This window comes from Clinocottus analis, unplaced genomic scaffold, assembly GCF_023055335.1.
Source record: "Clinocottus analis isolate CAN_PGR_092001 unplaced genomic scaffold, fCliAna1.0.p SCAF_27, whole genome shotgun sequence".
In the NCBI taxonomy this organism is placed as follows: Eukaryota; Metazoa; Chordata; class Actinopteri; order Perciformes; family Cottidae; genus Clinocottus; species Clinocottus analis.
Window position 1 is genome coordinate 3,020,056 of NW_027176009.1, and position 27,445 is coordinate 3,047,500.

Consider the following 27,445-nt stretch of genomic DNA (forward strand, 5'->3'; position numbering starts at 1 on the left):
TTTAACGCACTGAGACATGCTCAGATGCACTTCCTGGAGCGCTCACGGGGAACAATGCTGTCACTGTCTGAGCAGTTGTGTTACTTAGCATGGAGAAGAAGCACACACACACACACACACGCACAATTACAGGGATGTACGAAAGCGTGACAAGGGATGTCTGCCTCAAGGTTCAACTACGAGAGAGAGAGAGAGAGAGAGAGAGAGAGAGAGAGAGAGAGAGAGAGAGAGAGAGAGAGATGAGTGCTTGTGCCTTAAGTGCTTGTGTTTTAAGAAATTGTTGTTACTCCTTTTCTTCGCTCCATTGACAGTAGATAAAACGAGGCCTGGAAGTGACAACAGGAAGTCTCCGCCCAGTCGTTGCCTCGGTCAAATGTGCCATTCCAGGTCAAGTTGAACAAAAAGCACGTCTGTGACAGATGGCTGAGGAAATACAGCGTTTGCCAGGAGGACATTTGGAGCACGTGTGCTCAATAAGGACCAAAAATGAACCACGATCCGCCTGTCAATGCGAGTAAGTAAAACAAGAGATAGGGATGGGTGCATTTTGAAGCCCGTCACCAATTGGGCAAACCTCAGTGTTCTTGTAAAATCTTTATCTGTGCTTCATATCCCATGTGGAGGCCCGAGACCCTTTCTAAACAAAGCCTACAAAACATGTGGACTCCCGTCACTCCCATAGCAATCACAGCATATCAGATAACCTCACACACACACACACACAACTTACCCACTCCCTGTTATCAAGAGAATGCACACCTTGAGTCAACAGAAGCGGAGGACAAAACATCACGTCCACTGGTTGTAAATACAGCTTTTCCAGTAGGTTTATGTGATGACACTCCGCCCACACAGACATCTTCTGCTATATCAAATTTGTGTCAATAAGGAAAGAAGAAAAAGAGGAAGAGGTGGGGCATGTGAACCTGGTTGACCTTATAGTTACATTTTAAAAAGGAGCCAGCGGGAACTATTTCCACACAATTTTAAAGCGTCACTTTAAGTCCAAAAGCAGGAACTTTAAACTAAAACTGCAAATGTTTTTTTTTTTTTTTGTGGAAAGTTTAGAAGTACAAAGCAGATGGCACATTTCTGAAGCCGATGAGAACCAAAGTCCTTCACAAAGTCCACACTTGGCAGTCAGTTGAATGAGTCTTCAATGAAGCCGTGACATGAAAGCCAAAGCAGCGCGAGTCACACAAACTTTAAGGAGACAAAAAGGTGCTTTGTAGCTTCACATCATCCCGCTGGCCAACTCCTCTGAATCAAAGCCGTGAAAGGAAGGGGTCCCCCGCTTTCATCCCCGGGTACTGAACGCCGCTGTGCGTGTAACATGAAAGAAGGTGACGACCTTCGAATCTGGAGAATGTGTACGCACACATGTTTCTGTGAGCAGTGGACGTCATAAGACTTTGCGTGTGCCAACAGCATCAATCAATACCTTTTAACGGCGAGTAGCAGATTGATTTGGTGACCATTTGAAACGCACCGCTCGGTGTCAGGGGGCGGGAATCTCTCGACTCGTCACGCTTCGATTCAGAGAGCTACGATGCAAATGCAAAAATGATTAGCAATTTATCTGGATGCGTCAAAGGTTTTCTCAACATAATTCATTTTTTTCTCACTGTGACTATCAGCTATTTTCTTTAAATATTGTATATTTGTAATAGTTCATAATTAAAAAACAGATTAATTTACTTAAATGATCTTGTATTATTCAATATTAGTAACAAATAGAAGAAATGTGTCAACTGGAGGGTTACGTTTCCAAAGTAACACACAGGACATTTATTATCCTTACATTAAAGTCAATTGGGCTTGCTCTTTTAAGTGATTCTGACATTGATGTTGGCACAATTTAGGACAATTTAAAAAGGATTACAACAATAAACCCCACTAAAACATTAGAATAAACTCTGATGTGTGCACACACACACACACACACACACACACACACACACACACACACACACACACACACACACACACACACACACACACACACACACTAATCACCCCGTGATTGTAGTTGGTAATGACAGAGCCGGAGTTTAACAGGACCCTGTTGCTTTAACCACACAAACAAAAACAATCCGTCGCGGGGTGCCGCGGCCGCTAACTGCTACCGTATGTCCTCACCGCCAGACGCCGTCTTTACAGTGAGACGGGGGCTGAACGGCAGAGCGGTCCAGGCCGCTCCATGACGACTCGACAATACACTTTTATAGGAGAGCTGGGTGCTGGATTTGCGTCGGTGTGAATCACTTGACTTTTTCCCAAAGCTCTCACTGACATCAATGCCAGGCTGAGGAAAAAACACACAAGGATTCTTTTAAGTTGGCTCTGCCGTCTTTATTCAAAGACCTGATGGTTTCTTCGAACAAGAACGCTTTCATGGCATCAGAGGTTTTTAAAGTCCCACACCCCCCCCAACGAAAGTCAGTTCCCTTAATGCTTTTGAGGATGTAAACAGGAAGTACAATGTTTCTCTTGAGGTCCATTTTTTGCTTTAAATGAACATTTTGTCTTTGTGTTCAGATTGTTAGGACTCAGGGGACTGAAATGGCTGTATCGTCCTCCACGGCCTCCCTTCAACTCTACTGGGACTTTCTGATCCAAAAATTATTAATTTCTTTTCCTTGTTCAGTCATGTATGACTAACTCATCAGAAATGTTGAACCACATAATCCAGAAGCATAACTACAGTTTCACAAGCGTCGTATAGATAAACCTTTAATAAGGTTTTTTATATTGGTAAAACCCCTGGAGAACTCCCACTCCATGCTGCAGTTGCTTAGACCGAGTCCCTGCAGATAAAAAGGACAAGAATACACACTTCTGTCCTCGATTTCCAACACATAATCAAGTTATTTTCTTTTCGGCTATCTCACGGGCATAAGATGCAGAGTGAAGCGCTGAGATGGGCCGTGTGTCTCCATCACAGTCACGGTCGATAATTCATTTAGAATTAATGGTTCATTGGGCGATGAATTAGAAGCACTAAATAACACAAGGTTTGTCTTTGATGCCCCGGAACAGACAACTGAAACGCAAACAGAAAGCCAGCAAAGTTGTGGCGTCGTGAAGCTCAGCAGTCCACTTCCAGGGAGAAGAGTTTCTGAGCCGACCGCCCCACACCGAGCTGAGCCCTGGTCGGCACCAGGCCTGACATGTGGGAACAGACAGGCAGATCCTTTCGGGGATGTCTGTGCTGCCTGAGTTGATGTTACAACCTTTCAGAAGGAAAAGGCTCAAGTCCCAATCATTTGTTGTTGTTTTTTTAAATCACCTGTAAAGTTGCGTAAAACAGGATCAGCCGTCATGTTTATACAAAAGCAAGAGATGTGTTTTTCACAGCTTAGTTAAGCTGGTTCTGAAAGTTTATAAGTTTATTGGACGACTACCGTCACATGGCGGATCAATAACAAGGAATATAATCACACTGTTGCTTTGGGGGAAAATAGATCTTGCAGAAATCTTTGTCTAATGAAGCAGAACTTTCCCCCTATGAAAAAGCAGCATTCCTTTCCACACGAACAATATATTTCTTCTTTGCCACTGACTCGACTCTCGGCTGTATAAGTGCACGTCAATAGCCGGGCTGCGTTCCACATTTTCACACTATCCGAATTTAGCAGCTGAGGAACGTCCAGGATTGACCCCGAGTGATAAGGTGGGAGTGATTTTGTATTAACACACACACAAAAAAAAAAATACATGTGATGAAGGGTTCCCACTCAGCTCATGAACTTTCCATGCCCTTTCCAAAAGAGACGTATGACTCAAATAAATCTAATTCTAACCTCACGCACGATATGAAATGAAATCATCCAGAAGTCAAGCATTGTTCCTTTTGTCCGATGAAGTCGGAAGATCGTTGCTTAGGGACCCATAAACCATCTGTGGTCAAGCAAACGAGGCACAGCGCTGAAGGGGCGTCGGCCAGAGTTGGGGTTTGTGCGTGTGCGTGCGTGTGTGCGTGTTCGGGGACTATCCATTACACAATCCGAGGAAGCAGACGGATTAAAAATTTCAGGATCTGTGCCTGGATGAGGTCATTGTGCATGAAGCAGAACTGCAGGCCCATCTCACCCCGACAACACAGTCACAAGCTCACGATGAGTTACTATAGCAACTCCAAACAAACAGTCCGTGCATGTGGTGACCCCACCCGTGTAGAAAAGAGGGAGAAACGGAGACAACGGGGCAAAAACAGACATAACAGTGAGATAGAAAGGGAGGGACTTCACACTGCAGCTCCTTGTGCTTCACCCTATGATCGCTGCGTCTCATCCACAGCAGAGACAGAGAAGACAAACAAAAAGATCTCACGCTGCAGATGAACCGTTTTGAACCTCGAGGCCACACGCTTGCATTCATATTCCTAAATCCATCCTCAACTTTGGTAGATTCACTTCTAAAAGCAGAATCGCTTGTTTAGTCGGGAAATATTTGATTTCACAAGATGACAGAGGAATTGTGAAATATTCTCATGCTATCAGAATCTCAGATGCCTCTTAAAGGCTGCTTTTTACTCTGGTTTTACGCAGAGACGCAAGCACGCAAGACCACGCGCAAGGGCCCCTTTGCGTAGTCCCATCAGCCATCTTGCTTGCTTGCGCGCGCCGCCCAAAATTTCTGACTATCCGTCAAAGCTACGCGCGCCGTTGGCAGCCCGCAAGACTGTGATTGGTCTGCTAACCACATCCTTTCTGAGTCTCGCATTTCCGGTTTCATAGCATAATACCGCCATTTTTAAAAGCCATAGCAGAAACATGAACAATGGAGCCCGTTGAAGAACGTTTGGCTGAAGAGGTCCGCAAATATGAGCGTTTATACAACCCGTCTTTGACGGAGTGTGAGGACACGCAGATGGAGGTGACCTCCTGGAGGGAGATATCGGTGAACGTCGGTGTGCAGGTCGACTCTAAAACGCCCGTTGTGCCACCTACTGTTCTGGCGCATGGAAAAGGCACGAGAACTATAAACCAAAACAAGTCCGTCAATGCAACTGCGTGGCCAGCAGCAGTTGTAGTTGCAAGAGTGTATATTGCCCTCAAGTTGCTCCAGCACACAGATCACAGCCTGCGGGCACACAGTGACCACAAAGCCTTGGTCATTCACCCTGTAGGGGGAATGACCACCAGTCCACCAGTAGACATGCAGCCATGTATCAAGGTGAAGCTACTGAGGCCGAGCAGCCTCAGAGGTCAATCAATGTTGACAACGGCCACATCCGCACGTTAAAAGGACATTTCGATGTTTTGTTGGTAGAACAAACCTCTGAAACCTTTCGACTTTTGGCATTTTCCGTTTGTTTCTTTTGAGTCCATCCTGCCAAAGATGAAAGCAGGGACTCTGCTGTTGCTGCTGAAAGGTCGTGGTGCGATTCCACTAAAGCAACACACGAACTTAGATGTCTTTCACTGCTTTGTGGTTGCATGGATGGAGAAGACATTAAGTGTCAAATGGTACACTACAAATAAACACCAAGCTGCAGTCTGTTCTAACTGGGTGAACAGGGAAATGTAGCTGTGATGCCGCTAATGGAGTGCAATACTTTGATAATCACAATACAGACATTTAAACAATCAAGTTAGTGGTCCACCATGATCATAACGGACATTTGGCTGATTGACAAAGATGGGGCGTGTCAAGAAAGCGTAAACGTTTAGGGTGACAAACACTTTTATGAAATAAATTAAATAAAATACTGACAGCAGTGAGCAATCCCAAAAGCATTGACCCGCGTGAACGATGAAATGGGCAGTCTCCACAGACTGGAAATTGGCCAGTAGGGCTTTGGCGAGTTCTAGTTTCATTTGAAAGGAAATCCCAGCATGTCTCTCCCACAACAGGAAAGAAACAAGCAGAGTTCTCCTCAGTCAGTCTCCGTCACGCTGCTGCGCTTTGACCCTTTCTATCACATCCGACGGCGCAGTGACACGCTGTCAGAACAGGGTGGAACACAGCCTCCAACAAGTGTGTGTGAGTGTGTGTGTGTGTGTGTGTTTATGAGCATGTTTCCGGGCCTGTCAGGGTTGCAACACAAATTCATACAAAGCGTCCACCATGGGAAGGATAGTGGCCGCAACTGTCGCTGATGACATCCAGCAGGTCAGACATCTTGCTGACCCCACCGGGTCCTTCCTCGCCAACAATCCATTCACTGAGCCTCGCTGTCATGGAGAGAGTCCAGCAAACACAGACAGATGGAAGAATTTCAGCTTTGAAGAGGAAAGATGTCCTTTTAGATGCTTGTAAAGCTGTCAAAAGCACACGTGTGTGTCGTTAAGACGACGCAACATGGCATGCTGTCAATCAATATCCAATATCTATTTCCTGCCTTTGTGTACTACATGATTAATGCAAAGATAGTTATCAGTTGTAACTTTAAAAACAGAAGAATGACATCCCTTTATGGGGCATCGGCAGTCGCTTGATCCAGAGATAAAGGGCATTGGTTCACTATTGGTTTCCTCACGTCGGTTTCACACCCAGCAGTAATGATGTCATGTTGTACTTAATTAAGAGTAAATATGTTTGAATTAGCACCCAGCTTCTTTGTAAATCGGCTTCCCAAAGTCATCTTGGAACGCTTAGCATCTTCTCTCTGCTTAAAGCCAATGGATAACAATATCCTTATAGCAGAGATGCTTTTGTGATGCCAGCGCCCTCAACATGGGATCCGCACCCTCTATTAAGGGGTCCTGAAGTCATTTAGGGTCCATTTCCCTCCATTTGTGGTCTGTCTCCCTATGACTCTTATTTTGTGGTTATCCAAATGGTGTAGCCTGCAGCGCTCCAGTGCCTCTCTCCCTCTGGGACAGAGAGTTTCTGTGTGTGTGTGTGTGTGTGGTGTGTGCACGTGCATGTGTGTGTGAGAAGGAAGAACAAGCTTCCTGTCAGGATGTGGGGTCCAGCAGAGGGACAGTGGCACTTAGCCAAAAGTTACAACTTTCTGCTGAAACCAAGTGTATCAGAGAGAGAGAGAGAGAGAGAGAGAGAGAGAGAGAGAGAGAGAGAGAGAGAGAGAGAGAGAGAGAGAGAGAGAGAGAGAGAGAGAGAGAGAGAGAGAGACCGTGCACTTGTCCGTGTCCTGATTGTTCGGACCGCTGAGCAACTGTACTTCATTTCATTGACTGAAGGGGATTCTTCGGCAACATTTGGGGCTCATGATGTAGCAGAGAGTTCAGTCTCGAATTCCCACCGAGCGGAGCTCCAGATGAACCTGTATGAGGCAAATTATCAGCGTCTCTCTTGCGCCACAATCATAGCGAAGGCTTCACTGACATCCAGACTGTAGACAATTAGACCACCAAGGAGGAGAAAATAGTCCAGAGCCTGGGCCTCACAGAGCCCTCCTCCGGCCTCTCTACTCTTTCATGTCCTTTCTACTCTCTCCATTGATCTCTTTTGCCTCATCCATCTGCATTCTTGCTTCCTTTCATCATACTGTAGTTCATATTTTCTCGGTCTTGAAAATCATTCGGATCTGCACAAGTGGTGCAAAAATGGTGCACAGTTGCTAATGCTCAGAGGAAGGATTAAGTTTTATTGAGCAAGAAATGTAACGCTAAATAAAGTGGGAATAGTCATAAATACTGTCAAATTAAAATGTTCTTATAACTAGGATGATTCAGTGACTGAGGCTGCCGGGATGAATAGGAAAATTGCAAATGTCCCACTGTCACATGTGACTCACATGATCTTTTCATTCGCATAACTGTACTTTTATGCCTTAAAAACAACAACAAAGTGGCAGGAAGACAAATGGCCACAAACGACAAGAAGCATTTCTACAAATCTGAACATTAAAAAAAAACATATATATATTAGAAGGTACCAAACACATTCATGCACAAACGTAATTAAGTTACCTCATTACCAACTTAAGGATGTGGATCTGTGTACGTTTGTACAAGTAGGTCCAGCTGCCCCCCCTCCCCCCCCCCCACACACACACAGCTTAAAAGACATCTAAAGTGAAGCAACGTTTGTGGCAACTCGTTGTTCCTGACAACCATGTGTTATAGGACTCGTCACAGAGACCTAGTGATGCAATCAGGAAGGAAAACTTTGACGCAACGCACAACCGCTACAGCTGAGTGCTAAAGTTTAATTTCCCTGAGAGCTGCTAAAGGCTGGCTCTGAAAACCCTGACTTAGGAAGCCTTTGGCTTTTGCAGCTAATGGCACTTGAATAACTCATGGAAATTCAAATATATACGTTTTTAGTAAGAAGCGATTAAGTGCAGGTATGTTTCAGGACGTAGCCGCTTCATTTAAACTTTCTGGGTTCAGTCATCATCAAGATTGTGAAACACAGTAAAAACCAGAATCCAGGCTTAAAGAGGTTTGTTTGTCCAGTGAGTCATTTAATAAACATACTCCTCCATTTGGCATCCTGACAGGAGGATCTTTCCTCCGTGGCCGACCTGCAGCCCGTATCAGCATCACACGAGTCACTGCCGAGGAACACACCACGGATCTAATGGCTGCTATCTTAAAGATATCTGGAAGCAGGAAGGATTACGCAACCGATGGCGGATCATTAAGCACAAGGGATTATCTGTCCAAACTTCAAAAACGTCGAGGAACTACAGCGCCACTGTGCATCAGTGTCAAATACAAGTGGCTCAGCTCACTCGTCTGATAACATTTTGAGGTAAACCAGGAGTCATTTTGTGAAACAAAATAAGAGCTTTTATTCAACGGCCACGCTTCAATTCAACGGCAATAAGGGAAGAAGGCAACGTCTCCATATTTACTAACTTATTAATGTTTCCATCATCCTTCACCTGGTCAGAATGTTGTAAAAGTGGAAACCCCGCCCATATTTAGACATCACGCACACTAACAGACAAACAAGCTCTAACGGTTTTATAATTATAGCTGCCAGTTCCACTTTTCAAACATTCTGACCGGAGGAAGAGACAGTTCATTATTAAAGTAATAACTACATTACCTACATGATGTATACAATATAATTCATCTTCTTCAACGTCAATTCCAATTATAAACACCTGTTAAGCTCACACTTTTATCCACACTTGACTGGACGTGATGTGAGATGACCCCACCAGTGAAGCATGCTGGGGCATTAAGGATTGAAATTGGGCACCTTCCTCTTCATATTTTTCTTCTTAACTTGCCATATCCCGCTGTTACAACTACTTCCCGTCTTTGGTAACTACAGCAATCTCTGGAAGGCTTCTGACCCAAAGTCCCAAAGTCATGTCAGCTGTCAGACATGCCACGTAATGATTCAAATTGGCATCACAGACATGTGATCCCCGCAGTCGGATCCACGTCAAAGGTCACTGCTTTTCTGGAGGGAGACGCAGGGTCTCAGGTTACGCCTCAATTAGCCCCCGATTTGTCGGCCAGGCTAGTAAACGCCAGGATCAGCCCCAGGGCCTTCATGGCGGAGTCGGGTCCCATTAGCATGATCCAACACAAGGGAGTAGATGGAGGTAGAGAGGGACCCCACTGATGCCTGTTGCGGAAATATCTTTTTTTCCTTGGACCAAGAGGAGTGCAGTATCGGCAGCGAGATGGATCGCAGGGATACATTTTTGAGCCGCGCGAGGCGATACTGAAGCTATGAGCCGAGAAATTCCACAACTCCCTTCTGTCCGTCTCTCTCCTCCCTTCGTGCTCCTTGGCTGACAGCACCGTCCTCATCCCTCGCTTTTCCTCCCACCCCGTGACGCCTTTACGAAGATGACGGAAATATGAATGGGGAACACAGCAGTTCGCCTCACCGTAGCTTTTTCCTACTATCAAGCTTCTGTCAGATCAGATGGTTACCAGAATATCGTCAGCGGACACGAAACCGGAGAGTAGGGCTTTAAAGTCCAGGCGGCGACTGGACTCGGTTTACAAGGTGCCTGATGGAACAGACAGACCCGTCATTTCTGATCGTTTCCCCCGCACACACTCTCACACCCCTATATATTATCCAATTAGTTCCCCGGGGTAAGACCGCATTAATATCCCTTTCAAATCGTCCCCTCTGTTTAAACAATCAGGAAGAAAACGCCCACCATCACCGTCACAGCTGGTCTGTCTTGGATCTGCCGTCTGAAGACGAGCATGAAGGGTTCTTTCCACATTTGAGATGAAGGCAAGGAAGATTTATGGCTCGTGGAGGGGCGATGTAAAGCTTGACCGTGCGTCGCATATGGCGGAAAGACGGAAATCACAGAAAAGGAGATGCCATCAGAGGAGTCTTAGGAACAGCCGGCAATGCCGGATGGCTTTACCAGAAGACAGCGGGCATGGGGAACTGATCTGATGGTCCCATGAGCTGCTTCTGTTTGGAATAAAGCCTCAATAAAGTTATTTAATAGACAGTGCTGGAAACAAACCCACAACTAGAGGTGCACCAGCTGAAACCGGTCTCATCTTATAGATTATAATAATAATACTAAAATGTTATATAGTGCTTTTCAAAACGCTTATAAAGCTTTTCAATTTGTCACATCTGAAAATCCAACATAAGTCACGGAGGAGGAACCTTAAAACATTTGGAACGACCAACTTAATCAGACACTTACTGTAATTCATTCTGCTCAGAGTAATCAGTCTGTCGTCATCACGGCGCTAACAGCTAACATTGACGCAGGAATCACCCACGGGAATGTGTTTTGTTTTCTCTCTTTTACGGCTGAACTCCTTTTTTTAAAGCCGTGTCCTTTGCTTTAACCAAACCAATAAAAAAAGGAAAACTTCTATTATATTTTTGTGATTTTTTGGTCTAAATTTCCCTTTCAATATCAGTCTGTCTGTCTTTCCCTCCCACAACTCTTCCCTCCGCCTCCAGCCGCTGTGACAATCCATCCGTCTCTAATCTGCTTCCTGTACGGTTCACCAAAACCTCAACGTTCATTTGTCCGACCCTTGGTCGGGCATCGTGTAGAGGGGTGTCCCCCTCTCCTCCTCTGACTCCATTAATCCCTCCATCCTCGGTTTCCCTCTTTCATAAACTTCCACTCTCCCTCCACCCGTCCATCCTCTGTTTCACGCATTCCCACCCTCATCTGTCTTTCATCTCCCTCGTCCTCCAGCAGGTCCTCCATCTCTCTCACACTCTGTCCACTCTCCGTCTTGCTGAGAGACGGACAGTGTAGCGTCCTGGCAGCTCGCCACTCTCCCTGCCGGGATGGAAAAATAAACAAACGTCCACATGTTCCCGAGGAATTTTAATGACTTCCATAACTTGGACTTCTTTACCTTCCAAACCCCAACGCATGGGAAGAACAGTGGACGAGCCACTGTTAGCGGCACTGATGACGCGCTCTGTGAGCCTGAGCCAAGTAGCATCCTTTGAAGAGCTGAGCAGCTTCGAAGAGAAGCCAGACGCCATACAAACACATATCTGAGCTAAAAATGCTGAATAAACAAACAAACAAAAAAACAACAACATACATCTGAGTGGCTACCACTTTGCCAAATTCGCTGTAAGATTGCACTCAAAAAACAAACAAAACATTTGCACCAATAATGACCAGGAGTGGAGCGGGACCTTGGATGTCCCATAACGCTGACAGGATAAAGCGCGCATTAAACGCGTAGTGGCGTGATCAGTGCACCCTCACAGCAGGGAACAACTGCATGCGAGTGACCCATGACACCTCACTGGGCCTCAATACAGAGCACACAGTGTGCATCTGCTACAGAGGGTTTTTAATGGTGAAGCAACCGGAGCTCCGATCACAGTTTCGTAGAGTCTGATATGCAGCGGGGACCCCAGACAAATCCCTTTTCCCCAGGGCCGGGAGGTTTCTGGTGTGTGCGAGCGCACACGTCGTCGGTCAAGAGCTTATGTGTGGATGTGCAGCGCTTGAGGCTCAGAAGAAACTCACTGCCAGGTGGGAAAAGCCTCGTTGGAAGTGTGTTTTAATGGGGTCGTGACCCAACAGACTGTCAGGTTTCAGACTCAACTGACCTGACCTGAGAGCAGACAAGGGATTGGTCTCTGTTCAGAGCCGAGGCAGCGCAATAAATCTGTGGAATTACCGTGTCACACCAAATATGGAGGCCTATTTAAGAAACGGAGAAACTAAAGACGAAACAGAGTTCATGCTGCACAACAGTACGTCGAAAACTACGGTGGTCCAATTCCTGACCCGGCTTTTAGCATGATTTATCACGGATTTTTACCAAAGATTGGAGTTTTGAACTAGTTATGAACTGTGAATCTTTGGCTTTAGTACACCGATGTACTTTGAAATGTAAAGAGCTGTATTACATCTGTGCATTTTTCACCTGCATAGCCTCTTCTTCGGCTTAATTAGCGAAACATTAGGAAATCAGACTGTGTTTTATTACAGATGTGTCAACGGTGGGGAACACCCAGCCCGCTGGCACGACCACTGTTTAGATTTCTGATCTCCTCCGTTGTGTTTTTCTTTCCCTCTCCGCCCGGGACCAGCTGCAGAGGAAACGACAATACGAAGGGAAAACAACAGCGATTAATAACACCTCCTCCCACCTACTCCTGCTCCGTACTCTCTTCTTCCTCCGTGTAGCTGGTCTTTTTCGGTACATGTGGCTTGTTTGACCTCCCGGCCCACTTCTCAATCTGCATTTCGTTTCATCTCCCCCATTGCGACCCCTGACCCGTGAAATTGATAAGTCACTCCGTCTTGCACAAACTCAGGAGGCTCGCTCGCTCGCAGATTTCGTTACTCCCCCTCCTTTCCCCTCGTTGGTCCCCGTCCTCCGTCATGCGTGAGGAATCTGGGCTGTGTTCTCCAACTTTAAGCCCACAATGATTAGCAGGCCTCGGAGAGCGGACCCGCAGAACTCCCCCAGAGTTGTGATGATAGAGCTTCATGGCTCAACACAATCAGGTGTAGAACTGTGTGAATCCCATCCGTATGTGTATCTGAACAGTACAACATTTCAGCCATTTTATAATCCCCCCCTTTCCCTGTAGTTGTCAGTGTGGTACAAACAGGTACACGCTGACTTTAAACCTGATGAAACAAACTACAATCACAGCCAAAACTAGCCATCCCTTAGCTCGATATGTGGCAGACGTAAGAGACGAGAGGGAAAGTCTGACAGCTGAGGCACGAGATCACCAGGATTCAGAGACAGAAAGAAGATAAGGGTTGGATGTGAAACATGGAAGGGTTTCTATTCTTCCCCTTCGGAGAGCAGCTTGAAGAACGATAAATTATGACTTTGATTTAATTCTCTCAAAAGCGACTTACAAATCCATTCCTTTATTCTTTTTTCCAGACACGCTAAGAGGGGCTGTTCATTAAAAATACCAGACCTAAATAGTCTACAAGAGGGATTTTCATGTCGGATTGTATAAAGACTTGAACAACCACCTTCAGAAATAAATGAATGAAAATCAGGGTCATATTTCCTCGCCAAAGGCTTTTGAGCTTTTACTGGCACAAGGTTGTCTCCCGCATCCCGTTGTCCTTTCAAAACCGATCCATTTGAGTCGGTTCATCCACGAGAACTTTAGCTAACTAAACACGTTGGCCTCGACCTGATGACCTGCCGTGATCATGCATTTATATTAAGACTCTGTTCCCCCCCCCCCGTTCTTGAGCACATTGAGATACCCATAATATATAGCTGACCATCTGGCAGCACACAAGAGGATGCTTTGATGCCGACCATTCTGAGTCTCACAACGTCCACACCAAACGCCAAAAGACGTATATTCCAGCATTTGGGTGACTTTCATTGTAAAAAAAAGACTCACTGTAGTTAAAACAATCTCTGCTTTAGTAACTAGGTTTGGTCTTAACGTCAAACCACAGCTGGTTCCAGCTTTGAGATCTTCAGCCTCACTCTGATGTAATTCCCTTGATGGGAGGTGTGGGCCGTCAAACTGGAGTCCCTCCTCGCTGAACCCTGCTCACATATCCACTTCTGGACGGGAGAAACCCCATCCCAAGTTTGTAAATGACTTCCAGGTTTTGGTTAAGAAGGACGAAGGGAAGAAAGAAGAAGAAGAAAAAAAAGAAAGAAAGGAAGAGAAAGGGATTTAAAAGGGAAATTGCGAGGTTGTGTGTTCAGTCCAGAGTCAATATTTGCCAATGCAGAAGAGCTTCCCACTGAACGATAAAGTCATTGTTTTTTGGGACTTTAAAAAACAAGGTTCGTTATTGTTTTGCAGTGAGTCCCAGGGGCGTCAAATGTGTTTGTGCTGGTTGGTTGGGATGATTCCTAGTTCTCAAGATTAACAAAGCAAAATTCTCCACCAGGTATGTGCAATTCTTCCTGAGACCATTCCTCATTCTGCCACACATCACATTTTATCTGGAACAAAAAGACAATTTTTCAAAAAGTTATGCCCTTTCATTGTGATTCTCACTTTCCTCCAAGAGCTCACAGTCCAGACTTCCCTTTTTTTCTCCCAAAGGAGAAAGTAGAATTACAGAAGTCTCTACTTTACTGGACTATCACAGGCAATGAAAATGAAACACATATAATGATGCATTAGTTAGCAATTACAGTGGGAATCAATAGGGCATTAAACATCACAATAAAAAAAGCTCATAAAGCATTTTTCCACTTACCACAGCTCCCAAAAAGAAGAATGGCTTCAGTTTGATGCTGAGCGGGTTCTTACTTGAAGAGCTTGCATCAGCGTTATTAACAAACGCCAACAAAAGGCTGATTTGAATTTGGATGCAAACAAAGAAAAACGGAAATTCCTCCTTCAGAACAGCTGATCTGTAGCGAGACACACGGTCGTCCCTGTGACCCAGGCAACAGGCCGCTAGTAACACGGCCACGACCGGGAGGGAAGCTGCCCGTGACCAAATGAAAACTGAGCAGGTCAAAGTTGAAACAGTAAATGAGTGCACAGTGTTTGCAGAGAGGAATAAACCAAGGTGAATGACACAAGCCCAAAAGGAACTTGCGCATAATGGAAAGTAAAGGTTGGTCATCAGAGCGAGAAAGTGGCGTCATGTCGCCATGGCCTGTGTCATCTTGTGGTTTTGGTGAATTTTGAAAGAAAAAAAAGTCATCTGGTGGAAACTTTTGCTCACAGCATTCAGGAACTAGCTGAATCTGGAGCACGCCTTCATGGACAAGTTGACACTTCAAACGTATTCACATTTTTATGAAATTATTTTTGATCCCAAGTTGGCAGATTGTCAAGTAACAGTTTCAATGGCCTGCCGCTCTGGTGGAGACAGGTTGAGAAAAGCTCTCCCGCATGAACTCTGACCCAGCCAGAGCAGTCTATAAAAAGTTTCAAATGTTATCGGTTGGAAACTGCAAGCCTCAAAGCGTCGAGGTCAAGGCTGACCGGGGTCAGAAGGGTCCAACTGCTGCTGCTCCAAGAGAAGACGGCGCAGGGCATTTCTATTGGCATTTAGCCATTTAACTGATCTTATCACCCAGAGGAACATAGCGAGCACACAAACATCAGCTGCAGCAAGATCCTCAGTAAATCAAACAACCATTCAACCATCAATCCTCCTTTTATTGGAGCCGCTTTCAAGAATCTGATGAAGCAACATGACAGCTAAACCGTCTGCGGGAGAGGACAACAACAAGTCAATCAGCCTATGTCAACAAAACTAGAGATATCATTTTAAGACCGAAGGAAATTAAGGATCAGTTGTCCATGGGAGAATCAAACTTCAAAAGTTCCCAGTGTTTCGTAAATAGAATAACCTTGACTGTATAATAAAATGTCCGTTTAGCCACGCCGGTTCATGCTTTTCTTTGTGCAAAGAAGCGTGATCGTTGGGAGTTTGGATGCGTGCGTGTGCACCGATTCAGAGCTCACGTCTAAGGCCCTCGGTGGCACCCGGCCCAAATACATTTGCTTCAACTTAGAGCTGGATTGAGAGGAGCACTCCATCAAAACCAAAATCACAATCATCCAAACGGTTTCATCCGCCAGAAAACGCCAGCAGTGAGTCCTTTACTCTGCGAGCCGACAGGTGACGCTTGAGTTTATTGAGTTTGTGTGCACCGTTATACAAACAATTAAGCACTAATTTAAAACACAGCTAGCACACAGTTTACACACACACACACACACACACACACACACAGGGGATAACTTTTTTGAAAGCTAAATTAAATGCAGCTGACTCGGGGCAGCTGGAACCCATGCTCTATGACGTAATCGCAGGCTAGCAGGACTATCTAACACACACACACACACACACACACACACACACACACACACACACACAGACACACATACACAACTAGTGACTTACAGCACACATTAGAAAGAAGAGTAACACCCATATCTTGGATCCAAAGACACCCTCTGTATTGTCTATGATACACACACACACACACACACACACACACACACACACACACACACACACACACACACACCTAAAGTGGAAACATAAGGAGAGGAGCTGGAGAGCTGCTCGGGTCACTGAGGTTGATTGAGACGGCGGCTCGATACTTCACGTCCTCGTCCTCGGTGCGGGGCAAACGTAACCTCTTCTAGCGACTTATTAAATGTATTCGCACTGCATGTCCCAGGTAGAAGTACAATAACTCACACGCAACACTGAGAAATCTGTCTTGACGATACAGCTTTAAAACCTTGACCCGAGAGCAGGCATGTGGTGTTGAGTTCAGATGAATGCACATTTGCCGGGGGAGAGGAAATCAAGGCCAGCAGGCCTGCAAATCATTCGGCCTGAGGCAGCAATATTTTCTTCAAGGGCCTCGGCACACAGAGCCATTCCTGAAACAATGAGAAAACCTCAGAGAATGACCGAAAGATGAAGACCAAACAAAGCCCGATGGAAGGTCCCGTTTTATTACTTCTCTGGACAAATATTTGATTTGACGATTCAGGATTGGTCAGAGCGCTGAGGCCATCGCCACGGCAGCGAGTGCCAGGGACGAAGGATGTGTGCATGCAATGCATACGTCTCCTCTGCAGAGTTGCACCTCAAAGCAGGACGCAGTACAACTTAGCAAATTCAACTGCACTTGAACCGACCACCATGAAGTTCTTAATCACGAATTTTGAGCATCATGAAAAGTGTGAATTTAGTTCACTTTGCAGCAAAAACGTCACACATAATTTTACGCAATCTGCCACTTTCTTTAGTATAACTCTACCCCAGTGGTTTTCAAACTGTGGGGTGTGAACCTCTCGTGGGGCGTGGATGTGTTGCGGAGGGGGGAGGGTTTGTGGGATATTTTACCAATCCTTAGTAATTAAGGAGCAGGAGGCTGTGAAGCAGCCGGGGAGCAACTGGGGCTTCAGTGTCTTGCTCAAGGACACTTCCACAAACAAACTATGGGGAGACCAGGGATCAAACCGGCTTCACATAGTACTAAAGTATGCAGACATAAAACTTCATTGATCAATACATGGCGAAATTCATGGAAATGTTTACGTTACGCCGTTAACAGGTTGCTCTTGTGCGATGGCCAAGATTATTGGCAAGTCGTGGATTCTTGCCATTTTGCCGAAACAAAAACAGATGAAAAGCCTATTCTACGGAGAGCGGCTTTTTGTTGGGGCGGCGGGGAATGAACATTGACAAAAAAACGTTTGAGAAGCACTGCTCTACCCCATTGTTGTATTAGTTAATCAATAATGTTCGAAAAGCACCTCTAGTTCAAAGGAATGTGCACTACAGGGGGAAATGTGTGTGTATAGAAAGAGAGAGAGAGAGAGAGACTGCAAGAGTGAGAGAGTGTGAGAGAGACCGTGACAATATGTGAAAGAGTGAGATAGAGAGTGATAGAGGGTGAGAAAGAGAGATAGAGAGTGAGAGAATGTGATCAAGTGAGAAAGAGAGTGTGATAGTGTGAAAGAGAGTGAGAGAGTGTGATAGAGAGTGTGAAAGAGTGAGAGAGTGTGATAGACAGTGTGATAGAGAGTGAGAGAGTGTGATAGACAGTAAGAGAGTGTGATAGACAGTGTGAAAGAGTGTGATAGAGTGTGAGAGAGTGAGAGAGAGTGAGAGAGTGTGATAGACAGTGTGATAGAGAGTGTGAAAGAGAGTGAGAGAGTGTGATAGAGAGTGTGAGAGAGTGTGAAAGAGAGTGAGAGAGTGTGATAGAGAGAGTGAGAGAGTGTGACAGACAGTGTGATAGAGAGTGAGAGAGTGTGATAGACAGTAAGAGAGTGTGATAGACAGTGTGAAAGAGTGTGATAGAGTGTGAAAGAGTGAGAGAGTGTGATAGACAGTGTGATAGAGAGTGTGAAAGAGAGTGAGAGAGTGTGATAGAGAATGTGAGAGAGTGTGAAAGAGAGTGAGAGAGTGTGATAGAGAGAGTGAGAGAGTGTGACAGACAGTGTGATAGAGAGTGAGAGAGTGTGATAGACAGTGAGAGAGTGTGATAGACAGTGTGAAAGAGAGTGTGATAGAGTGAGAGAGTGTGATAGACAGTGTGATAGAGTGAGAGAGTGTGATAGACAGTGTGAAAGAGAGTGAGAGAGTGTGATAGAGTGTGAAAGAGAGTGAGAGAGTGTGATAGACAGTGTGAAAGAGTGTGATAGAGAGTGTGAAAGAGTGAGAGAGTGTGATAGACAGTGTGATAGTGAGAGAGTGTGATAGACAGTGTGAAAGAGAGTGAGAGAGTGTGATAGAGAGTGTGAAAGAGAGTGAGAGAGTGTGATAGAGAGTGTGAAAGAGAGTGAGAGAGTGTGAAAGAGAGTGTGAAAGAGAGTGAGAGGTCACTGCCGTCAGGAGGCAGCGTCATGGACGCAGGTGTCTGCTTCACTCGTGTGACGCCATCACGCTTCATCACTCCTGCTCTGAGCAGACACACTTGACAGCACGTCGGTTTTATTTGCGAGCTGCTGGAAACAAATTCCCTTTGTGCTGGTCAGGGGGAACCGTGAGATGACAACACCCACATTTGTAGATTTAAATTCTTGTGATTTGGCGTACTTTGGTGGAAGGTCCTCAAAAACAATGCTCAGCACAATCGACATGTATTCTGTTGACTTGAGGTTAAACCATAATCGCATGCAATAATCTGGTGAATCGGTGTCAGGTTATCTGGCGATAGCCAGGAGCTATACTGCTTTTCCTAGCATGAAGTTGTCACATTTTATTAATTTAGCGGTTGGCTATTCAGCGAGCTAACGGGTTAATTTCCATGCTACAGTTACATAAAAAGCGCCACATGAAATGTCCGTCTTGGTTTACGTTACTTCAACATGTGGCCTGACTTTACTTACCATCATATACCAGATTTTAACCAGTAGAGGGCAGTCATCATGCATACGTATGACAATATGTAGAATTTAAGTAATTTTCAGTAACATGTCAAGATCTGGCCTGAAGCCATCAATGACACCACTAAATACAAATACATTGGTTTTCAGCTAAACAAAAAGTGGTTTCTCTTGAAGAAGAAAAATAAAACAAGTTGAAACGCTCCAAAACCTCGATCACCCTGAGCGATACGGTTATGAAACTGAACAAAATGATGTTAGCGACACATTCAAGGCTGGTGAATGCATAACAACACGTGTGAAGAACGCCCAAACCACAGACATTCCCATCTTCCGGTCGGTTCTCAGACCATGAAAGGGGGCCTTTCATAGGAACCGAAAACAACAGCCAGAAATAGCAGCAAGCCGCTCCAAACAGCTCCTTATCACTGTTCAGCCAATGGTAAACGGACACCTTTGAAAAGATGAGAACCGCAAAAGCACTTGACTTTATCAACTCTTCATTTCCCTCGGGGGGTTGGTGGGCGGGGGGGGGGGGGGTGTTAACCAGTAGGATAAGAGTCACAAGATGAGGAACATTGGAAATGATCAACTTTCAAAAGTTATAAACAGTGGAGGACAATTCGTGCAGGCAGTAAGTAGCTCATCTCTTATCAGTGGCCCAGATGCATGGAGCCCAGCCCCCTCTATAAACTAGCAGCACATGAACCTAACCCCCACCGTCAACCCCCTAAGCATGCTGACACTTGAGAGGGCGGCACCTCTCTCCTGCACACAGAAAGCCATCCCGGGCCCATTCACAGCTCCCAGCTCTATTCTTCTCCAAAGTGAAAGCAATGTGAAAGGAGGGAAGAGGCCCTCTGCTATTTCATTGAGCATGAAGCAACCGACGCAGAAAGTTTTGTGCTCTCGCCCCGGCTTAGAAGTTCTTCATGTATCCTGAACTTATTGCGCACGGAACAGCGAGAAACACAAAACTCATGCAGGAATTGATCACAGATTCCCAATTTCCCCCCCGATCAGTACTCTAGGAAAGCACTCTGTGTGCTCTGGGAAATGTCATAAGTGCACAGTGGCAACAAGAGTAGACAGCAGTGAGATAGCAGCCTTGGTGGTGGAGAACACATCATCCATTATATCAGAGACACAAGACACACACACACAGAACCACAAACCACGCCACATAGCTAGCATTGGAAAGAAATTGCACTACAAACCTGTTAAAAAGCCAGTTAGAGTTGCACTGCTGCCTCTGAAGCTGCCTCTTCAGTTGTGATCCACCTGCACTGCAGCGAGTCCTCTGCCTGTAGTGCTCTCTCGCCCTCTCTCTCTCTCTCTCTCTCTCTCTAACACGCCTCTCCCATTGTAGCTGCACGCAGTGTAAAACTGTTGCTGCCCTCTTTCCTTCACGCTCCTCCTCCTACAATATCTCCCTTATCTGCTGCAGGAGCTGCAGATGACGAGCCAGGACGCACAGAGGGGAGCTGGGAAGTCAGTGGGTGATGGCGGGGAGAGGAGAGGAGGAGGGGAGAAGGAGGAGGAGGAGGAGGAGGGTCAAACCTGATTCAAATTCACACACAGGAGCGAGATGACCCCTCACGGTGCTTCAGTGATCATTTGTAGACCTTCAAAAGCTTTTCAGCAATAGAAACACACATTTGTTTTATTCTTTTCTTCCTTCCATTCCCTCTCTACGTCCCTAAACCTTTTTTATCCACCACCTACTTTCTTTTGAGAGGAAGAATGTTTCATTAAAATGTCTCCTCTCTTCTCCCTCATTGTTGCTACATGTTTTCTTGGCAGAACAAAAAGAAAAATGCCAAAGTTTCTTTCAGCAACATGTGACAGGAGAGCCTTCCCTAAAATTCCCTCAACTCAAAGAGTCCCTCCCTCTCCATTATTCCTCCATCCAACACCTTCCCCGAAAGCAGCTTCACAGCCTCCTCATGCGAGGAATCTCACCTCAGCACAAAAGTGTTGTGTGGGAAGTGAAAGTATTAAGAGTTTTAAGAATTTGCATCACAGACTATCGCTTTAAAGGAATAGTTTAACATGTTAAAACATATGTGAAACGTTTGATAACACTTTCATTCCTTTATGCTGACAACGAAGGGAGAGCCTGCAGGCGGTTAACTTAGCATATAGTGGTAAACAGCTAGTTTGTAGTCAGTTAGAGCTGTGCGATTGGATTTTTTTTTATTTTTGCAAAATCATCACTATTCATATCTTTAACCTACAACCAATGTGTTTATAATTAAATTGTTCTTCATGGATCTAGCCTCTTAATCAGGCTCTTCACTCACATTTACCATAAGGGCAAGACATTGAATAAGAATACAAAATGTCAAACTATTCCTTTAAAAGGCAAGCTCACATTAAATGGTAAAATGTTAAATACTGCTCGCTGGTAGACATTTTGGGGACTATATTTCATTTTCAAAAAAGATCAGATTAAAGAGGACACAGATAATTAATATGTCTGTGTCAGTGTTGTCACACTGTTGTGGTCAGGTCAACTTGTTAACATGATAATGACATTAAATTAGCATGTGGTATTTCCTGACAAACAGCTCTTCTCCTCCAAGCAGGTGTACTCTCACCAGAGAGAAACAAAGCCCACTCCATACACATCATGTCATCAGTGGTTTTTAAATCTGATTTAGAGGATATTGAGGAAAATCATATTCAAAGACATTTCCCATAACTCTCTTTAGAGGAATTTAAAGAGCATCAGCGGACATTTAACTTCCCGTATGTAAAGGAATACTCGGTGTGTGTAATCTACAGTCAGCCAGAACAACAAACAAATCTCAAATTACTTTTTAATTGACACTCCTTTGAAAATGCTTCCATTTACAGAGTATAGGCTGTCCATTATTGCTGACTAGTACAGCAACAAGGCAGACAGTAATTATAGGAAGCCAAAATACATATGTGGTAGCAGAAGACAGACAGAGAGCCAGCTGAGGCTGAATCCATTCAAAATCAATTATTTAAACTGAGAGAGGGGGATTCTGGTGAGACACGCTACTGTACACGCATCTGTCAATCTCTAAGTGGGAGGATTTCCCTGCTTACTCGGCTCGTCTGTGCGGCTCGTGAGGTTTTATGTTTTTGTGAAACAGCGTCTAGGACAGGAGGATCAATCCCACGTCAGCGCTAAAAAACAAGCAGTGCATCTCCCACACTGGAAACTATTTAGTCGCGGTGTGTTCTGCCCTGGAAGAAACAGCAGCGTTGGTGTAGTCAGGAACACCTCGAACTCAAACCTGCGTAAACCCTGCATAGTCCTACGACATTCAAAACCAATTGATAGGACGCCTCAAAACGTCTCACACGTGCACTTATTGCGCAGGATATTAAACCACAAGAAGCAGCGCCTCATCCACTCTTGCGGTGTCTCTGCGGGCTCTCTCAGGCTGTACATACCTGTCCCAGAATAAACCTCGCCCTCTGGCCTCCCGCTGGATGCCGCGGTCTAACATTAGCACATATTTGAGTGAAATGTGCAAAGGCCGGGCAGTCTCGGCGGGATAAAAAAAAAAAAAAAAAAAAAAGGATGCATGTCTAGATTATTTATGAGGAAGAATTGCTAGTTGTACGCTTCTACAATAACCCCTTAAAAAAGAGGAAGGAGGACGATGGAGCGGAGCTGTGCACTTTGCGAATGGCTGAGGGAATATGCACACTGTACGTTAATAAGCACTCATAGGAAGGTAATTGTACAGCTCAAGTAAAGGTGAGCTCTAAAGTCAATATAAAGTTGTATATCTGGTTAGTAATTCTATGTGCGTACAAATGACCCGTGCACAAGATTCATCTTTCGATACAATATTTCTCAGCTGATTGATGCAGACTCAGCACCCGGGCAGCAACGTGAGCTCACATCCTGCAGCCGTATCTCCTCGACACAACAAGCTGCTGAGTGTCCACCTCACACTCCCGTGGTTCTTTCCACTGTTACATGAGACCAATACGCAGCCTTTCCTAATCAAACGCAAATAAGTGCAGCCAGCAGCAAGCCATCCCCTCAGAACTGCAGCAACGACATGAATAAAACAATTCATCAGAGGGTTTTCTTTATCTGATGAAGAGACCAAAACCTCCCACAAATGTTTCTATTCACCTTACGCAGAATCCAGCTCTGCATTCAGAGCCTTTCTGCTCCCTGCAAACACAAGAAGATTGAAAAGCAAGGTAACGGCTGAGCTCGAATCCCATGAAAAACCCAGAGGAAGTGCCTTAAGTCACCTGCAGTGGACCACTGGCCAGCGGCCAGCATTGTAAATAGAGTATGGATGTGAAGTAAAGTTAATGTAGCAGGGCCATTATCACCGTGACCTTTGTGTTTAGAAATAAAAGCCCTATGTTGCCCGTGAAGAGTACCGTGTGTGCATATCTGACTGTATGCATGTAGGATTTATCCTTCAGAAGTATATATATTTTTTTTTTCTTCTATTTCATAGCTCTAAGTGTTGACAAAATATGACCTTCAATAAATGAGTCATGGCTGTGTGTCCCGCTTTATAACAACTGAACCTGACAAAATGGCCCCAAGCACGTGTCTTTATTAATCATCTAGATTTATTTTTCCTTGTTTATTTACGGAACTCGGTCAACTCGAGTCCCGAGGCGACCTCCCCTCCCACGGGGGTGTGTGGAAACCCTTGCCCTGTTTGCAATGGAAAGGGGGGTTCTCTGTAATTCCCCGTGTTGACGTAACACCATGTGACAGAGGTAAACATGGTGTTTCAGCTAACGAGTCCACGGCTGACTCAAGGTCAGGGAAGTGATCATTATGGTAAAAAAAAAAAAAAAAAAAAATGCCCTCAGTGACGGGGACTTGAACCTCCACCCTGTGATAGTTGGAGCGTGTTTGCAACTTGTTTTCACAGCCCAGTAGCCAGGTTGTCTGCCACTGACCTTAAATCAGTCAAACGGCCGTTACCATTTCTCAAAGGAAGAAACACTCGTGCTGGAATCGTCATTATACTAATGGCAGGTTTAGCAAAAGCATAAAAGTGATCCACATACAACAGGTCGGGAAAAGGAGGGAGGGGGGGAGGGTGGGTCTTGGCTGTGAGAGCCCCTCACCGACAGGAGGCCCAGGCTGTCAGTCTGCCCGACTCCAGTGGAGACGGCGAGGGAGAGACCCAGACAAACACAGCTCGCCGCCAAGCGTCGTTACTCACAACACCCACTGGACTCCACGGCACATTTCCACTGCCCGTTGCCAGGTTCACTGATCATGATTTAAAAACAACCTCCTTTGTAAAAATTAAATAAAAATCTCCCCCGCGGAGCAAATTGCAGTTCTTGGGATGAGCTATCGGAAAGAAAAGGGTTTGGAGGGTTTTCATGCATCTGGACAGAATGGCCGAAGATTGTCGATACGTCTGAATCGATGTGAATTATGATGCGTGACGGTGGTCGTCAGTCCTCTTTAAAATCGTGGTGTTCTTGAGTGTGCAGCGAATGAAACCAAACAGAATGGACGGTCAATCGTTTGTGGTGGTTAACATAACCTGCTCCAGGTGTATAAGTACCTGAGCCAATCAGGAACAAGAGGCGTCAGTCATCCTTCACAACGGTCCCAATGCCGGAAAAACATTAATCAAACTAATGCTTTTGCCAGCAGAAGGCCTCGGATGACATCTAACATGATTTTAAAGAAAAATGTAAAAGACAAACGTAGGGCCAACTCATTTAACTGGGGAATGTAAGGCTAAAGATTGTTTTTTTTTAAAGTATTGTTTCCATTAAGACTGTCCTGAACACTGTCAGGTCACTTCAAACTTCAGCTGCAGTGTGATGAGCTGGAACACTTCCTCTTCCTCCTCCTCCTCATCCTCCTTTCCCGCAAGTGTCCATGTTCTTCTCTAGTGTCATGAGGAGGCTCTAATGAATCAGCCTATTGAGCCTGAACTGCACACAGGCTTTGACACTGCCAAAGAAAGAGAGAAGGAGAGAGAGAGAGTGTGAGTGTAGCGGTGCAACTTTCCCAGTCTTTTCAGAACACAAAGCTGACGTTTGTGGCCCCTGAGCACTACAAAAGCCCCACAGGCCGCCAGAGCATGCATGTGTATGTCTTTGTGCACAAGCAGGTCTTTTTACACGTGTGCATGCATTTGTGCGTGTGGCTGAGACGTGGCCACGTACTGCATTTCCGCATTCCACGAGGATTTCCCCGATGATGATAAGACACACATCATGTGGCCCGGAACCAGTCAAAACACAACCACAACCACACGACCGTCAGACAGACGGATGGCCATTGAGCCAAAGATATGCGGCCACTGCAACAACACCACAACAACTCTTTCTCGGATCTTGACACAACTACAAACGGAGGCCAACAAACCATATCAAATATGGCTGTAAAACACAAACCAAACAGTACATGAGAAACAGACGCAAACACACAAACCAACCTCCTCCTCTGGCTGCTGTCAGGACTGATGAGTCACAGAGGAGACAGCTGTGGTTTTGAATCACGGAAACACCCTTCTGGATTATCACTAAAAACAGTTTGCCACTCCAAAGCAGTACAGGTTCTGGGAAAGAATATTTAGATCGATACCGATGCACACGGTGACCACAAATCTATGTGTGTGTTACTCCAGGCTTGCAAGGGGAAAAAAAAAGTCAGATTGTGAACCCTTTCCACATTCATCTCCGTCTCGCCTTCAAGTGACTGAACTACACGAAAGCATGGTTGTAAATGTTACACAGCTCATTTAAATGTGAATGTTGATTTAATACCCCAATACATGTTACACAATGGACACAATTAACAAGAATTAACTTGCAATAAACTGAACCGCTGTTATGCTGGAGGGCTGGGTTGAACATCATTACAGCATTATCCGTGTCAGATGTGCCGGGCCCTTTATGGTTTATACACAGACTCTCCCTGAAAGTACAAGAACTGGATGCCTGGTTTTGTTCCCACCCTTCACTTTGGGTGGATACGACAGCCTTTTTATGTTTCTGTATTTTGTTTATTTGTCTGTTGCCGTGTATGTACGTTGAAAACAATGTAAAATCCAGAGTTAAATTACTAGCATACGTACACACATGACCAATGAAGCTGATTTAGATTCTGATCCTCGTCTGTAAACCCGCCAACAGCTACACATCTCTACAGTAAAACATAAAATGGATAATTCAAAGCCTTATTTGTCCTGCAGGCTCCTTCCATTAGTCTCTAGAATGCAGACAGCTTATCATGTGTGTTGACTTGTCTGGCAGCGTAAGTGAGTGAGAGGCACGGACATACTTGTGAGCAGGGGAAGAAGAGACTGTGACTGTCCACGCACAGTATGACATCTTTAAAGGAGCAGAGCTCTGGATAACTCTTTAAACGCACCATGAATCGGCATGTTTGCCCTTTTTCTTATCGTTTATAACCACAATGTAAAAAAGAAAAACAAAAAGGTCAAAAAGTATTAACTTGCACTGCATTGTTGATTCACAAATATAAAAAAAACATATTCCAAATGGCAAGGTACATGCAGATAGACATCCAGAAAAGGATGAAGGAAGGTGCGATTAGATATACAGTTTGTTCACATCTCTGGGGTTCAAACAAACGAGGCCCTCAGTTATGTCATGTGCATATCCATTTGCATGGAAGGCTATGTTGTCATGCTCTCTGTGTCAGCTTGTTGTAGCTTTAAAAATCATATTAGGCCAATATTACCACCTGTATTTGGCCAGTTGTGTAATTATTTTTTTCTCAGTACATTACCTAACTTTCAAGAGGTATGTCTGAAGAAGTACCCAACAAATAATACAATCAATCAACAATAATAATCTTCACACAAACCACATTCATGCACCGCTGCCCTCAACTGGAATTTCCAGTGTCACTGATCGCTGATGAATTTCAAACTCTGCTGCGTATGTGTGCGTTCACACTGTGTGGGCGGCCGGGCGTGCGTGGTATGGACGGGCCCGGGAGATAAGAGCAGCCGTGAGGCCCTCCAGATGACTGCTGGAGACGACGCAGCATGCAGTCAGCCTCTCAGGTCACAGAGCCGAGTAACTTCACCAAGTATTCAAAAGTAAGAAACTCATGAGTGGCGATGGAAGCCCGGAGGATGGACGCTGCTCTCATCACTTTCTTGCTGCTATCAAACTGCCGAGGGCCATTCACAAACTGTAAGGCGTCTCCCAACCAGCCACTGAAGCCATTTTACAAGCAGGTGATGACATCAACAGGCCGAGGTAGAAGATGAGGAGACTTTAAATGAGGCCGAAGGGAGACGCT

General features: G+C 45.2%; 1 protein-coding gene across 4 annotated transcripts in view; it reads right to left on the minus strand.

The window, feature by feature from the left end:
• Nucleotides 1-27,445, minus strand: part of add3a (adducin 3 (gamma) a) — an 83,972-nt gene that overhangs the window by 39,676 nt on the left and 16,851 nt on the right. The window contains exon 1 of one of the 4 annotated variants that reach the window (XM_068592300.1): nucleotides 20,391-20,492. The exons of the other annotated variants lie outside the window; for them this stretch is intronic. The gene's annotated coding sequence lies outside the window, so the exon portion shown is untranslated. Of the gene's footprint in view, nucleotides 1-20,390; nucleotides 20,493-27,445 lie in introns of those variants that run through there. 4 annotated transcript variants of the gene reach the window in all.